The sequence below is a fragment of the Hyaena hyaena genome, unplaced genomic scaffold (genome assembly GCF_003009895.1).
Source record: "Hyaena hyaena isolate Hyena2069 unplaced genomic scaffold, ASM300989v1 scaffold_685, whole genome shotgun sequence".
In the NCBI taxonomy this organism is placed as follows: Eukaryota; Metazoa; Chordata; class Mammalia; order Carnivora; family Hyaenidae; genus Hyaena; species Hyaena hyaena.
This window is the reverse complement of record NW_024081318.1, coordinates 639,291-656,215: the sequence shown is the minus strand read 5'-3', so window position 1 is coordinate 656,215 and position 16,925 is coordinate 639,291. Positions and strand designations below refer to the sequence as shown.

The 16,925-nt window shown below is 37.6% G+C and overlaps 1 long non-coding RNA gene across 1 annotated transcript in view; it reads right to left on the bottom strand.

The window, feature by feature from the left end:
* The window catches only part of LOC120220330, a 38,810-nt gene that overhangs the window by 16,352 nt on the left and 5,533 nt on the right, over positions 1-16,925 (bottom strand). The window contains exon 2 of the long non-coding RNA XR_005525541.1: positions 14,109-14,205. This is a non-coding gene — a long non-coding RNA (uncharacterized LOC120220330). The remainder of the gene's footprint in view (positions 1-14,108; positions 14,206-16,925) is intronic.

Sequence of the window (16,925 nt, the reverse complement as noted above, 5' to 3'; positions counted from 1 at the left end):
GACAAGGTGTCTGTTTTCTAGTGTGATAAATCATATGATTTCAGGCTTTTGTGGAACTTCAGTGACTTTGACCTCAGCTTACATACCCCATCAAATACCACGATATAGGAGCTGGGACAATTAACTCTAAAAAATAGCATATTTTAGAAAGAACTTCCTTTTCTTTAATCAAGTGCTATCAGATAATTTGCTTAGGTACAGCCCCAGCTGTTTGCCTCTTAAACTGTTTAATATGTGTGGCATGATAGTGCTTGATTTTCCCAAAGTAACTCCCCAAAGCCTGTTCCACGAACTCCTTCCTTTTAAAAATCCATATTCTCTTCTCTCTCTACCAAGCTGGGAAGATTAAAGTACCAGTACATTTAGAAGAGTCTAGTCTGAGATGGTCAATAGGATCTGACTATTGTACAAATTTAGTATACTTCTAAACTGGAAGCTCTATTTCAAAAAGGAATTTTTGAGAATAACTGAATCCATATCTCAGATAAATTTAATAAGATTGATTTAACTTGGACATAATTCATGCTTCTAAAAATAAACTCACAGTAGAAGTTCCACTAGGTCTCCCATACAGGAAGGGCTAGCAGTGTGATTCTGTGTGTCTTTTGCCCCCCATCATGATCTGTCAACTGTGTTGTCCTGTTCCTGAGTATAAGAGCACTTAAGATGTCACTTTCTGCGTACCCATGTGTTGTCCAAGAGGCTGACAAAATCCCTCCATGCATGGCTCAGTGTGCCATTGCTGCCATTACCAATCAGTACAGCTTTGCTGACCTCACCCTTCTGTGTTTTCCTCTTCTCTCTGCTTTTATGTTGCATTCTGCTTTTCTCCTGCACACTGCAATGGCATCTCTGTGCATCCTCTTTTCTTTTGCTTCAGCTCTGAAGCCATATTGGAGAAACTATTTACCTTTGGGAAATGATATTCTTTTGCCACCAACCCCCCACCATGTGTTTCTTCTGTAACACACCCTGGATCTTGGAAACAGGAAACAGTAAGTCGTTTTTTTTTTCATTCTAGAACATCCTGGGCCATAGCTACACAGCAGGGATCAAAGCAGGCACACATCAAAAACACCCCAACTGAGAGGAGCAGCCCTGAAGCTTCAGCGCCTCTGGCTCTTGTTATTACTGCCTGTGAGTCATGTATATCTCATCTCATCTTTCCCCTGTCTGCCTTTCCTTCTTCAAGCTCTGCAAGAAATCTGTTCTTAACCAAAAACTTTCTTAACAGTTCAAGATAAAATCGCCTTCAACTTTTTCCACTTTTCTTCCTTTTATAATTAGTAATAGATAAATAATTTCAGTGATACTCATTCATTTAACATTTCTTAAGCCCTTATTGTGTGCCAGATACTATGCTAAGTGATGAGGCTAGAAAAATGAATGACACTCTCCCTACTCTCAAGGAGCTTTTGAGTAATGGAGCAAGAAAGCCAACACATAAACAGTTCTAGTCTAGTGTAATAAAGTCAGTGGTGGAGGCAGGCAAAGGGTCCTCTGGGAGTAAATAAGAGGGATGCTATTTCTCAGATAAGGCAATGCCCCTAGCTGAGTATTTTTCCTCGCAGTGGGTACTGGGATGTTGAGAAGGGGTATTCAGGAAAAGGGCGAATCAAAGGGATAAGATATACATCTGTTCTGTTAGGGAGGAGTAATAGAAGCAGGATTGCTGAATTATGTATTTGAGTTACTGGAGTTACTGGAGATACAGATGGGAAGAAAGAACATCATAAAAATTTGTCTGACTCATTCAAAAATTTGGGCTTTATCCTATAAAGATGAGCTTTACTAAAATGCATCTTCCTGTCTCTGGTTGAATAACAGGCCCCCAAACAAGTTCATCTCCTCATGCCAAAAAAAAACCCGATTAAATACCTTATAAAACTTAAAAAAAAATAACAACAACAACTAAAAACATAGCAAATGTAATGAAAATAAAGATCCTGAGATAGAGCAATTATCACAGATTATCTGGGTAGACCCAATATAATCATAAGGGTCCTTATGAAAGAAAGACAGGAAGAATATCAGAGACAAAGAGATATGAAGAGATGGAAGCAAAAAACAGAGAAGATGCTGTGCAGCTGGCTTCAAAACAGGAAGGGGCCACATGTTGAAGAATAGAAGCAGCTTCTAGAAGCAGGAAAACTCAAGGAAATAGATTCTCCCCTAGAGGCTCCAGAAGGAAAGTGACTTAGACTTCTGACCTCTAGAACCATAAGATAATAAATGTGTGTTGTTTTAGTCACTAAGTGTGTGGTAATAATAGGAAATTAATACAACTCCTTAAGACCAGAAATTTTGGGGTTTTTTTTCCTTCTGTATCTTAAACAGTACCAGAATACACCACCCCAAAATATGCCTCTTTGGCATGTGGGTTATTTTGAGCTAAAGGCTACTGAGAACCAGAACACCCAGAAAAAGATCTAAAATCAGGGCACACGTTTCCCTTTTATAAAAGAAATTCACATTTATGGAGGAAATTTCCATTTGTAAAGATGCTCCCCTTTCCTATTCCAGGAAAAGGAGAATTCAACAACACAACAATGGAGAAGGCACGGACAAATCTGGTTAACAAACCTTATTAAACTGTTGCTTACTATCCGTTTTCTGGACACCTTCCCACAACTTACCTCTCTTTCCAAAAGCCCTCTACCCCTTTAACAACCACTTCCAAAATGTAAAAGCTTAACATCACTATTTAGATCACAATTCTGCAGTTAAGCAATTTGAGCTGGGCTCAGAAGGACAGTTTTTCTGGTCTTACTTGACTTGGAATGGCCTCAGCTGAGGTGAATTGTCTTCATTTCATGTGGTCTCTCATCTTCTAAGCAGGCTAGCCTGGGATTTTTTTTCATGGAAGAGTCAAAAGTCCCAAGACACAGAGTGGACTTGGGCAACACCTCTGGAGGATTAGGCCTGGAATTGGCGCAGCATCTCTTCTACCACATTCCATTGATCTAAGGAAGTCACAGACCAGCCCAGTTTCAAGGAGTGGGAAAACAGACTCCATTTCTTGATAGTAAGAGTTAAAGACAGATTGCAGAGGGCATGACCATGGCCACCATTTGTCATCAATCTTCCACATGATCCAATGATTCTTTTCTGTCTTACCCCAGCATCATAACTATGCTTCTTCTGAAGTGTCAGTAATAATAATAGCTGACATTTATTGAGCACTTGTTGCTAGGCAGTATACTAAGCACTTTACATTAATAATTTATTTTATTCTCAAAAGAACTCTTTGAGGTAGGTATAATTATTATTGGCATATTAAAGAAGAAACAAAGGCACAAGGAGGTAAAATAATTTAAGAGATCCTTTCCACGAGGAAAAAAAACCAAAAAACACAACCTCTCAGAGGAGCCATGTGATGCTCTGAGAATTAAGCCAGAATTGAACAGCTCTCCAGATCATGTGAAAGCATAAACACTTTTCCACAGCCTCCTGTCACAACAAAAGGCATCCCTTTTCTACAAGATTCGGATGCTAAAGCACTCAAGAGAATGAAGCAGTCCCACCACTGTTAAAGAGATAGTTGTACATTTACAATCTCAGCCAATGATTTTTAAAAGGCAAATTTTTAAATCTTTTTATTTATTTCTAGGAGAGAGAGAGAGACAACGTGAGCAGGGGAGGGTCAGAGAGAGAGGGAGACACAGACTCTGAAACAGGCTCCAGGCTCTGAGCTGGCAGTCAACACAGAGCCTGATGCGGGGCTCGAACCCACGAACCACGAGATCATGACCCAAGCGAAAGTCGGACGCTTAACCGACTAAGCCACCCAGGCGCCCCTTAAATCATCTTTAACAGGAAGAATTCCTCTGTATAAGTTTTCTTCACCTTCCCTATGGAATCCATTTTGTTTTAATTCCAGCAATCTGAATCAAGTGACAATGATGCCAGACTTTGGAAACATCAGGAACTATAGGAGCTTATAATTTGACATAGCAAAGTAAACTGGAATTAATGAGACAGTACTAGAAGAAGCACCAATGAGGTCATTCTAGAGAATTGAGTCTTTCCTCAGAGCCAACAATGACCCTGAATGAACCTCAACTTGAAGCATGCTCTAACCAGTAAGACCAAGGTCCCCTGCCTCTACCTCTGATCTTGCCTTTTAAGCTTTTCTTCCCCTGATAACAAGCATCGAAGTTCTCTTGTGCCTGCCTTAAGTTAGCTAGCCCACGTGCCCTTATAGTGTTTCTCAATCTTGCATAATTTATCAACTCAGATCTAATGAGTCTGAATCTTCAGAGAGAGAATTTGCATCTCTAACAAGATCCCAGGTGATTCTTACAATGATGTAGATTTGGTAAATGCTGCTTTATCTCTCATGTAGCATGATTTTAACTAACATGACTATTTGAATTTAGCATGATTATAGCTTAATTCTGATTGGCTTGACACACAACTAAAAGCGGGGTTTATGAAAATCCATTTCCATGGTGAGAAGTAAATTTTGCCTGGGAATTCAGTCTGGGCATTCATATTGGGATAGCCCAATTGAGAGACAAGACCTAGAGCCCCTCTCCTGATAATCAAAAGTGACATAGAAAAGTGCTCTCTGGCATCCATATGGGCCACACATAGGCTGTCAGAAATAAATGTTCTCTGGTGGGGAGAAAAGATTAAAATTGATAAATATGAAAATATGCTTTGACATACTTCAAATCTAGTTGCTATATTCCATACCAAGGCCATTTCAATTCTAAGTTAAGAGTAAAAGCAATAAGACCTCTGACTTTTACTAATAAGTTAGATAAACTTTTTGAACTTAAATATCCTAACATGTAAAATGGGAGGTTTGTACTAGATAACCTCTAAGCTCCTTTATACTAATCTTGGATTCTGAGTTGGTCTAGTTAAAGTAAATATGACGAGCCATTGATATGACTGAAATGTTTACTGAATTGATTGTAGTTTTACTATATTAATCTGTTAATTCAATAAAGACCAATAGGTCTATTTATTTCTGTTAACCCAGCTAATGTTTCCAACTTAATCCAATTTTGGATATCGAGCAGGGAGGAAGAAAGAACTTTTTGTCCCTTCCTTTTCTCTTCACCTCTTACCTTCCCAGAAGCTCTGAAAGAGTCCAGTGATCCAACAACTGATTAAATAGTTTTCCTCCAAAGAATAAATATAGTTAAGATGTCATTACTACCTAAAGCACTCTACACATTCAATGCAATTCCAATCCAAATTGCACCAGCATACTTCTCAAAACTAGAACAAACTATCCAAAAATGTGTATGGAACCACAAAAGACCCCGAATAGCGAAAGTAATACTGAAAAATAAAACCAAAACGGGAGGTATCACCATCCCAGACTTCAGCCTCTACTACAAAGCTGTCATCCTCAAGACAGTATGGTATTGGCACAAAAACAGACACATAGACCAATGGAACAGAATTGAGAACTCAGAAGTGGACCCAAAAGTATACAGCCAACTGATCTTTGACAAAGCAGGAAAGAATATCCAATGGAAAAAAGACAGCCTTTTTAACAGATGGTGTTGGGAGAACTGGACAGCAACATGCAGAAGAATGAAACTAGATCATTTTCTCACACCATGCACAAAAATCAACTCAAAATGGATAAAGGACCTGAACGTGAGACAGGAAACTATCAACACCCTAGAGGAGAAAGCAGGAAACAACCTCCTTGACCTCCACCGCAGCAACTTCTTACTTGACACATCCCCAAAAGCAAGGGAATCAAGAGCAAAAATAAACTGTTGGGACCTCATCAAGATTAAAAGCTTCTGCACAGCCAAGGAAACAACCCAGAAAATTAATAGGCAACCAACGGAATGGGAAAAGATAGTTGCAAATGACATATCAGATAAAGGGTTAATATCCAGAATCTATAAGGAACTCACCAAACTACACGCCCGAAAAACAAACAACCCAGTGAAGAAATGGGCAGAAGACATGAACAGACACTTCTCCAAAGAGGACATCCAGATGGCCAACAGACACATGAAACGATGCTCAGCATCCCTCCTCATCAGGGAAATACAAATCAAAACCACACTGAGATACCACCTCACGCCAGTCAGAGTGGCTAAAATGAGCAAATCAGAGAACTCTAGATGCTGGCGAGGATGTGGAGAAACGGGCACCCTCCTACACTGTTGGTGGGAATGTAAACTGGTACAGCCCCTCTGGAAAACAGTGTGGAGGTTCCTCAGGAAACTAACAATAGAACTCCCCTATGACCCAGCAATAGCACTGCTAGGAATTTACCCAAGGGATACAGAAATGCTGAGGCATAGGAGCACATGTACCCCAATGTTCATAGCAGCACTCTCCACAATAGCTAAAACATGGAAAGAGCCTAAGTGTCCATCAACAGATGAATGGATCAAGAAGATGTGGTTTATCTATACCATGGAATACTACATGGCAATGAGAAACAATGAAATCTGGCCATGTGTAGCAACATGGATGGACCTTGAGGGTGTTATGCTGAGCGAAATAAGTCAGGCAGAGAAGGACAAATACCATATGTTTGCACGTATAGGAGGATTAGGAGGAACTTGACGGAGGAACAAGGGGGAGAAGAAGGGCGGAAATGGTGGGGGAAAGGGAGAGAGGCAAACCATGAGAGACTCTTGAATGCTGACAAAAACTGAGGACTGATGGGTGTGGGGGGGAGGCGGGGATGGGCATGGAGGAGGGCACTTTGGGGATGAGCACTGAGTGTTATGTAGAAACTAATTTGACAATAAACTATTTGTAAAAAAAATAAAATAAAATAAAATAAAATAAAAAGAAAAAATAGTTTTCCTCCATTACATAGTAAAGAAATTCATTTAATGCCCCTCAGGGAAGAGATGGCACCACTATTTGTTTCTTCTACCCTATTTCAAATGTGAACTTTATACTGATTCTTTCAAATTTATCTTCTACTAGTTAGGAGTTTCACAGCCATTATAATCTAAAATAGATCTTTTGAATGTAACAGTTAAAATGTAATTTCAGAGCAACTGGAGCCTTTCTCAATCAGTTGTTGAAAGAAATTCGTAAAATATAAATATAAATAATAATACATCACACACTCAGAAATGTGTCCTCATACAAAAATATATTAAAAAGTAACTTAACAGTAGATGATTCAAACAAAAATTCTGTAGTGTCCATTCAGAAGTATGAACACTAAAAATCAAAGTCATTTTTCAGATCTAGATTCTTGGAATAATTGCCATAACTGTATATGACCATGGAATTATAATATTTAGCTGAAGAAAGATCATGAGAGATTTATAGTGGGAAAAAAAAGCAAGCAAAGCTGACTGAATGTGAATTTCTGCATTTATGATTGATGCCTGAAAAAGAAGACATCATAGCAGTTTCACAGAATACCTCACACCTCTAATGCACATTTTTGTGCCATTATCAGCAGTTACAAACTAATCCTCAAAGCCTGCATGGTAAAAACAAAACAAAACAGAAAAATAAAAACAAAAACAAAACAGTTTGCATGGTAAGCTATTAGAATCTAATTTGACTTTTTTCCCCCACAGCCTTTTTTTTTAATACGTAACATAAGCAGAGTTTGGAAATAAGTTAATTATTTAATTAGTAAATTAATTTGACAAGTCTGACTTGAGCGTCTTTAATGGATTCTTTTCTGATATTTACTTTTTCATAATTATATTTGATATCAAATATTTGACCAAATGTTGAATTATAAAATATCATTAAAGCTCCATAACTTATGCACAACTTTACCATGTTTTCTTTTATGCATGGCTTCTCTCCTTCTCTTCCCCTGTGCGCCCTTGTACTATTCTGTCCTGAGAAGCAACTTAATTCTGACAGAGATTTTCAATATGACACTTCATTTTACAAACTTGATTGCAATTCAGGGTGTTGAATCCTGGCTTGAATAGTTTGGGCTGAACTAAAGCATTATATTTCACAAATATCCTTTAAAAAAAATCCCATTTTCTACAGTGGCCCAAGGCCATTTATAAAATATATGCTTTATTGAACACAAAGTATTTTTAAAAAATGGGTATTCTCTTCATAAACCATAATAATAGCATCTTCATTAGATATAGATGTTACCTTGCTAAATGGGTTTACCTTTTCCTTTTTTTCAGTTATGCTTCCAGAGTCATTTTGAGATACTGAATTAGCCTTGAGAAGGAGGAAGTGTTGTTCATTCACCTCTTTGTTCATTCATTTTAGGCATTGTTCTTGGTCCTAGAGGCCCATATGTGGATCCTGCTGCCAAGGTCATGGTCCACAATTAACTGCTGCCTTTTAAAAATTTTATCTATCTATCTATCTATCTATCTATCTATCTATCTATCATCTATCTATTTATTGCTTCACATTGTAAGATCACAGAGCTGCCTTTGCCATATCATGAAGTAAGTACTGGATATAGCTCAAATGGATATGTAATTAGCTTCTCACTTGCTTGAATTTAGGAAGTACTACTGTTTATTTAAATTTGAAGGCTGAAAAAAAAAAGCTTGAAGTTGTCACACAGATTAGCATTAAAACTTTGAAAATGATATACTGAGGGGCACCTGGGTGGCCCAGTCAGTTAAGCATCTGACTCTTGATCTCAGCTCAGTTTTGATCTCAGCATCATGAGTTCAAGCCCCACACTGGGCTCCACACTGGGAGTGAAGCTTACTTACCAAAAACAAAACAAAACAAACAAACAACAACAACAACAAAACCCATATACTGAGCACATAACCCTATTATTTTTACACATCAATCTCATTTGGGCTTGAGAATAAATATGTTGGCTATTTTGGACTGGTAGGTGTCAGAACAGTGACCTAAAAGTAACCAAAAGATCCATTTATCCAAAATAATGTCCTTGACAGTCAACTCTAATACAGAAAATTTATACCATTCATTCATCTAATCATCCATTCATTTGTTCACTCACTTATACCAGCTATGTGCTCTGCATTGTACTAGACAATGGGAAAAAAAGGCTAAATAAAACACCGTAAGCTTTATGTAGAGAAACTAACAGATTGGTTAGAGAAGCAAATAAATTGCCAATTATAATACAATACAGGTGTCATAATGGGGAAATACAAAGCTCTGAGGTAATGCATGTAATATGTTATATATTCTTGGGGTTATATTATTTATCCTAATTACAGAAAGTATCTCAGTGAATGCAAAAAAATAATAAATTAGGCAATCAAACACTTGTGCTCATGTAAACTGTAATGAAGTACAATGAAGAAAGGGACTTTGGGGCACCTGGTTGGCTCAGTCGGAAGAGCATGCAACTCTTGATCTTGGAGTTCCTGAGTTCGAGCCCCACATCAGGTGTAGATTACTTAAATAAAAAACTTCTTAAAAAGGGAGTTTGTCTTTTGACTCACCACCATATACACAGTGTACACACTATAAGTCTTAGCAGTCTTTTTAAAATTTCTTGCCTCCTGCATTATCCAGCCTGCATTAGCATCATATTACACCCAATGCCTTCAGTCATAAAATGCTATAATCTCACACTTCCAAAGATATGTAACACAGCCCCCCCCCCAAATTGTTCTATATGAAGTTTAAGCAGGTCTCTGACATTTATGTCAAAAAAATTTTCATCAATTGGTGAACCTCAGTTCCCAACCAAAATAAAGCTCTTAAAGACTAGATTTATTCTCTTGCCTGAAATAATAAAAATTAAAACAACAGTGTCCAAGATATTCAACATCATACCATAATGATCACTAAATAAAGTAAGTCACCCAATTGCACCAGCTTAGTGCTAATGAAAGGTTTCTGTGCTGTGATGCCCAGAAAGTGAACCTCGACAGAACCTAGAAGATTCTAGTTGAGAGATGAAGCTGAGAATCTGGGGAGAATGCAGTGACTTAAAGTTCACAAGAAGGAGTCCTACAGAGGGGGGAAACCTACAAAGAGGATTCTGAAGCTCTAATCATGTCCCCCTAAGTATTCTGCTGAAATATTTATCATTGCTTTTATGTAAACAAATTACCCAAGGCCAAGAGGAATCTGACTGAATTAGAGGAAATTAAAGTCACTCACATTGATCTGAGAGTAGGACCTCTCTATTCCCACTATCCAGACTAGAAAATCTCACAATTCATGGAGAATTTGGTAGAACACACAGAAAAATTCTGCCTCAGTATTTGGACAGTATTGAAAAGTTGGCCTTACACTGAGCACTGCTTCAATCCCAGTTAAGAAATCTTAATAACAAAACTCAAAAGGACCTGTTTCCAAAAACACTGAGTCCCAGAACAAAGTACAAAAACATTTAAAGAAATATAAATAAATCTAGCAACCAATGAGATAAAAATTTAAATGCCTGGTATTTAATAAAATTACCAAGCATGCAAAGAAGCAGAAAAATATAACCCATAATTAAGACAAAAAGTAGTCAATTGACACTGACACATATGCTATAGTTACTAGACAGGTATAGTAAAACATTCAAAAATTTAAGAAGAGATATGGGAGATACTTTAAAAAGACCCAAACGGAAATTCTAGAGATGAAAACTACAATGTCTGATATGAAAATATACTAGATGATATTAACAATAACAAAATTGATTAATCCAAAAGAGGGCAGAAAAAAAGGGAGGGACACAGAATAGAAGAAATGAACAGAAAACAATAAGATGGTTGGCTCAAATTTAATCAGATCAATAGTTACATTAAATATGAATGGTCTACATATCCCAACTAAAAGACACATATTACATATTATCAGATTGAATAAAAGAGATCAAACTATATTCAGTCAACAAGAAGTTCAGTTTAAACACAAACACATATATACACATAGATTTAAAGTGATGGGTTTTTGGGGTTCCTGACTGACTTAGTCAGTTTAGGCTCTGATTCTTGATTTCAGCTCAAGTCATGATCTCACAATTTATGGGATCAAGCCCTGTGTCAGGCTCTGCACTGACAGCACGGAGCCTGCTTGGGATTCTCTCTCTCCCCCCCTCTCTCTCTCTGCCCATACCCTGCTTGCACACACTTTCTCTTAAAATAAATAAATAAACATGAAAAAAATGATTAAAATTTTAAATTAAAAAAGATGGTTCTTTGAGAACAATAAAATTGATAAACCTCTAGCCAGACTTACCAGTGGAAAAAGAGGAAAAAGATATAATTACCAATATCAGGAATGAGAAATGCAACATAACTACAGATTCTACAGATATTTAAAAAATAATATGGAATTATTATACACAACATTATACCAATATATTCACTAGCTTAGATGAAGCACATAAATTCTTTGAAAGATGCAAACTAACAAATCTTATGAAATAGATATCCTAAATGAAACAGATAACCTAGAGTCCTATCTCCATTAAAGAAATAGAATTTGTCATTAAAACTCTGTCAAAAAAACCCCAAAAGCTTCAGGCTTAATGGCTTCACTGATGAAGTCCACCAAACACTGAAGGGAGAAATAATAGTAATCTGTACAAAATCTTCCAGAAAAGTTAAGAGCTGATAACAATTTCCAACTCATTCTTCAAAGCCATCATAAACGAGACAAAACATTATAATAAACAATACACTATAGCCTAATACCCTACATGAACATAGATGTGAAACCCTAAATAGAATCTAAAAGTTGGTTAAAATGATAATATATGTTTCTGGTTTATCGCAGAAATGCAAAGTTGGTTTAATATTCTAAAAAATAAATATAATTCACCATATTAACAAACTAATAAGTAATATTTATATGATAATCTTAATGAATACAAAAAAATATTTGACAAAAACATCCAATCCTGATTCAAAACCCTCAGTAGTTAGAAAATGTCCTCAACCTGATAAAGGACATCTTTGAAAAAAGCTATAGCTGACATCACACTTTATGATAATAGACTCAATATTTTCTACTTAAGATCAGGAACTAGACAAAATGTCCTCTTTCACCATTTCTATTTAACACAATCCTGGAGGCTCTAGTCAATGAAATAAGGTGAGAAAAGAAATAAAAAGCATCTAGATTGGAATAGAAAAAGTAAAACTGTCTTTATTTACAGCAACATGATATTCTATTAGAAAAAAAATGATGGACTCTACTTAAAAAGCTGCTAGAATAAATGAGTTTATGAAAATTGAAGGATACAACATCATTACAAAAATTAAGCTTATTTCCATAAGCTAGCATCTAACATCAGAAATTCAAATTTTAAAAAATTACCATTTACAATAGCATAAAATATTTAATAACCACTTACTAAGTGCTGGGGTCTACCATACAGTGACAAACAAACAGGGACACTATCTCAAGAAACACTTTAAGTAGGGAAACAAGAACGAAAACAGATCATATACTCTGATAAGTAAAGGGATAAAGATATATGTGGACATTCAGTCAAGAGTTATTAACAATTTTCTTCTATTAGTAATCCTATTTTCCCATTGTCTGAAAACGACCCATAAGTGATCTAAAATTTCATAAACTGGATTAGCACAACCAGGATTCCTAATGCTATTAGGATAGCTCTTTTTCTGATGTTCATGTGCCTAAAGTTAAGAAGATAAGTCATTCCTAATCCACATTTGAGGTTCTTTCGTCTAATCAGTTCTCTGGCCCAGAGAGGGTGAAAAAGTCTGTTCGGAAAGATTTCAGCTGCCCATTCTTCTTTGCATTTGTACCAACTTGCAGAACCTAAGAACTTAAAAGTGTACTAAAGCCTTAAATAGCTAAGGCACCATTAATCCACTAGGGCTGGCCTAGAATCCTCTTTTGTGCTTTGTATGTCTGTGTGAAAAGAGCTAATTAATTAAAATAAGACTATAATCAACATTTTAAGTAAAATATTTTAAATTCTTCAGAGAAACCCAAATTCCTCAAGCACTCATTTAAAAACACAATTTTAAGATCATTCTTGTGCTCAATTCACTAAGGCAGTTATTTTAGTGACCTATACTAACTTGGTTGAACAAACAAATTTTATACTGATCCCCTGGCCATAATGATGCATAGGGTCTACCTTTTTAAAAATATGTCAAAACATACCACACCCAAGCCAGAGACTACAAATAACTTAAACTATTACTCACATGGGCATGTGCAAAGCAAGGGGGATTCCCTGAGTGAGGGGTAGGACCCACTAATAAGAGAGCACTCTGGTATCTACTAGAGAGGAGAGAAGATAGAGTGTGCATGGTCAGGGGACTATATATATCTCTCCTTCCCCATGACATTTTTCAATGATGCCAGGGCAGACTAATTTTGACAGTGGTGGGGAGACAAGAGGGGCAGGATAGTTTGCTCACATGTGATTTATAGAGGTGCAGCAGAAGTGAATGCCAAGATTTTGCTATTCTATTGGTTTTCACCCTGGGGGAGCAGCTGGGGTGGCTGCCAGTTTCCATCCTGACAGGTGTTGAAGGTTTAGCCAAATGCCATTTTGCTGGGTGATTTAATTCTACTACTCAACAATCATAAAGAAGCTCACAAACTAAAGTAGAAGACAGACATGCTAACAATAAAACATAATGTGATACATACAAAAATGAAGTGACATAAAAGTTTCCCAAAAAAGTATAAAAGAGAGAATTCTGTCTGAGGCATCACAGGAAGGTGATGCTCTATCAGGGTGGTGATAGAAACTAGGCATTTACCAGATGGACAAGGGAAGGAAGAAAAGAAAACTTTTTCCAAGAAAAGTTAGCTAGACTCTATGAACAAAAGGAAGCATGAAATGGTACACAATTGATGAGAAGCAATGAGCAGCAGTGAGCAGTTGGTACTTCTGGAGCACAAATGAAAGAGAATGGCAGATGAGGACACAAAGACATATGCAGGGATCAGGGCCTGTGGGTCTTATAGTCATGCTACAGTGCTTAGACTTTATCCAGTAAGTAATGCAGAACTCTTGAAAGCCTCTAAGAATAGAAGGGACATGGTCTAATTTTCCTTTAAGAAGAATCACTCTGACAGTATCATTGGGGGAATGGTTGAAGACACAGATTAGAGGCAAGTTAACTGGGAAGCTTCCAGGAGCATCTGTCTACAAGTTCTAAAATATTATTAAGCATGTAATAAAATTGAGAAGATAATATTTACAAGAACTTAAGTGTGGGGTTGGAAATGATACTTACAAGAAAACAAACTGGAATCATTCTGGAATCAGACTGCTTTGGTTTGAATCCCACCTCCACTGAGCAAGTTCCTTTAACCTAAGAAGAATTCGAGTTGCTACAGGAGGGAAGAAGAATGGACAAGTAAGTCTTACAGAGAAGATGAATATCTTACAGAATTTCAAATTTCATCAGGAACTCTTGATACATCCATTTCCACTCAAATATGCCTCTTATACTATAAGAACAGTTTAACATTCAGTTGCTAAAAATCTTATTTAGTTCTCCATGCATCTGACTACAAAATGGCCCTAATTCTTCATGTCTTCCTGAATCTGTGACCTTGCTATGTGACACTGTAGTTCTCACTAAAGGCAGAGGCTATTTTCATACCCTTTGAGGTATGGGGTGATCCCATGACTTGTTTTGGTTAACAGAAAGTAGTGGAGTGTTATCAGTTCTGAGTCTAGCCCTTAAGCGGCTTGTTGTATTTCTACTTGCTCACTTTCATTTCTGCCATGGACAGAATATGCTCAGGTTACCCTGTTAGACAAACATGTATGGTAAAGCCAATTTACCCCACTCATCCCATCTGAGACCTAGAGATTAACCAACAGCCAGGCAAATCCAATTATGACAGCAAGTCTAGTCAATATCAGCAGATCTACTTAGCCAACCATCCCAGTCACTTAATGTTGTAGGACACTCAGGTTTGTTGATTAATTTTTATGCAGCAATAGATAGATGATAGGCCCCATGACCCCATTTTCTTACATCCCAGGCATATCAATTACATTACACAAAGTCCGAAACTTCTATCTACAAAACAGATCTCAAACCCATCTGCATTGCTCCACTCTAGACTAAAAATCGATACCACCTCACCTGAACTACTACTATTGCTTTCTCTGCTTCCACTCTAGATGCTTATAATCTGTTCTTCAAATATCCGGGAAAGTGATGCAAATCAAATCAGAACAGATTTTATTGTTCAGAATGCTTTAATCTCTTCTCATTGCTCTCAGAATACAATCTAATCCAAGTTCCTTACCATGACCTCTAAGCCCTGCATGGTCAGCCACATGGCTGGGATTATTCTCTCAAAAATGGTTTCTTCAAAGAAATGTGGTATCAGTTCCTACATTTGGTAAATGTACCAAAATATATCAAAAAGAAACAGTTTGGGGTGCCTGGGTGGCTTAGTCGGTTGAGCGTCCGACTTTCGCTTAGGTCATGATCTCGCAGTTCGTGGGTTCGAGCCCCGCTTCGGGCTCTGTGCTGACTGCCAGCTCAGAGCCTGGAGCCTGTTTCAGTCTGTGACTCCCTCTCTCTCTGACCCTCCCCTGTTCACGCTTTCTCCCTGTCTCTCTCCTAGAAATAAATAAAACATTTAAAAAAAAAAGAAACAGTTTGTTTGGCAGACACAGAAACTGAAGATCTTATTTTTCTAAATAACAAAAAATTAAGGTGGAGAATAAGAGGAGAGGAATAAAGAAAGAGTAACAACACATTGGTGATCCAGTGTATAACACTGAAACAACAGAAGGACACAGTTAGATGAAAAGAGATCTTTATTTGGGGCTTTAGAAGCCAAGAGGTCAAAACAATGCTTTGGAAAGGATACAGCCTAGCTATTCTCTGACTTCATACCAAGAGAGAATACAGAGAAATGGGTTATCCCTGAAGTAAAAGATATTAGCTGGAAGATTAGTCATGAATTCAAACTCCCTAAGAATGAGCACTGGTGAATATCACTTAATATTTGTATAGAGTACCTTGAGCTAAAAATGCTTTTGCATACTTCTCTTGTTTTATACCTGAAGAACTCTAGGTTCGGTGAGGTTCAGCGCACAGTAATTAGTTTTCATTTTGGCTTTAATCAAGCATGCTAACTTGATGACTCACATGATCCATGAGTCTATAAGTCTTCCAGGAATGAACTTCTTTGATTTATATTTTTCAAATGGCCCTCAAGCCACTGATTTCTAGGACCGAAACAAGTTGATAAATAAAGGCTACCAAAGATACAAAACTAAATTCAAAAATCACCAAAATCAGTTCCTGTTCTTAAACAGCGTGGCTATTGCGCCAGAATACCAAAGGCAACACAGGGATACCTATGAAAGGCATTTGGTACAGTCATGAGCACTTGTCAGATTGGTTTTCATCCCCCAGAATATGCTCTTCAATAGAAAATGCAGTTTGTCAGTGCTTCATCACTCAGCTGGTATAGGTTTTCTAGCACCTGGCTGTCACAAAGCCATCTGCTTTGGCCCCTTGCAATGGGAGGAAAACACGAAGAAAAATAGCTGGGTTCTGGCATTCCTGGAATTTCTCTTCAGTGGACTGACAGTGGACAGTGGACAGGTATCACAACATGGCCCATAACTCTATTCAAAATGAGACACTTCTGAGAAAATGAAAGCCAACACAAATGGTGCAAGAGATAGAAATTCCTTTTAACATTGCTTCCTAAGGGCGCCTGGGTGGCTCAGTCGGTTGAGCGTCCAACTTCGGCTCAGGTCATGATCGCACGGTTCGTGGGTTCAAGCTCCACGTTGGGCTCTATGCTGACAGCTAGCTCAGAGCCTGGAGACTGCTTCAGATTCTGTGTCTCCCTCTCTCTGACCCTCCCCTGCTCATGCTGTCTCTCTCTCTCTCTCTCTCTCTCTCAGAAATAAATAAAAAACATTAAGAAAAAAACCATTGCTTCCTAAACTGCCTACTCTGCCTTCTCTCACTCTGCCCCCTTTACCAGATATTCTTTCCGTCCTCTCTGTGTCCACACCTTGTGTGTCATATAGATTCCAATTCACTCTATTTCCCTATGAAGCCTTC